Source organism: Schistocerca piceifrons, chromosome 2 (genome assembly GCF_021461385.2).
Source record: "Schistocerca piceifrons isolate TAMUIC-IGC-003096 chromosome 2, iqSchPice1.1, whole genome shotgun sequence".
Taxonomy (NCBI): domain Eukaryota; kingdom Metazoa; phylum Arthropoda; class Insecta; order Orthoptera; family Acrididae; genus Schistocerca; species Schistocerca piceifrons.
The window spans coordinates 705,545,305-705,546,141 of NC_060139.1; positions in this window are offsets into that span (position 1 = coordinate 705,545,305).

Sequence of the window (837 nt, forward strand, 5' to 3'; positions counted from 1 at the left end):
GATGTCGCGTGACGCAGACTAGCCGGTATAAGAGGTGACGATGAGTACTGTGTTGTCAGTGGAGAAGGAGTGACAGAAGAATGGTTCGGCCAGGAGAGAGAAGTGTCTTCCAACGTGGACTAGCCATGGGACGTCAGCCGGCCGATGTGACCGAGCGGTTCTAGGCGCTTCAGTCCGGAACCGCGCGACCGCTACGGTCGCAGGTTCGAATCCTGCCTCGGGCATGGATGTGTGTGATGTCCTTAGGTTAGTTAGCTTTAAGTAGTTCTAAGTTCTAGGGGACTGATGACCTCAGATGTTAAGTCCCATAGTGCTTAGAGCCATTTGAACCATTTTTTGGGACGTCACGTGAGAAAGAAATCCATTAGGAACATCTCAACCGTTCTAAAGCTGCTCAAGTGTACTGTTGGTGGTGTAGCTGTGAAGTGGAAACGCGGAACAACAACCAGAGTTACACTAAAAACAGGCGTATCTCATGTGCTCGTGGACAGGGACTGTCGAGCATTGCAGTTGTTGGTCCTACAAAATCAAATGAAATCAGCAGAAGGAATCAGTGGTGATTTCCAAATTGCTACCAGCAGAAGAGCTAGTACACTGACTGTGCGCATGGAGTTGACCAATGTGGCACAATGGCCGAGCAACTCCACACAAGGCAGACATATCTGCTGTCGGTGATAAGCAGACGTTCCAGGTAGGGTAAAGAGCGACGAAACTCCATAGTGGATGGCTGGAAACGAGTAATTTGGAGTGATGAATCAGGTTATCGCTGTGGAAAGCTGGTGTAAGGGTTCAAATGGCTCTGAGCACTATGGGACTCAACTTCTGAGGTCATCAGTC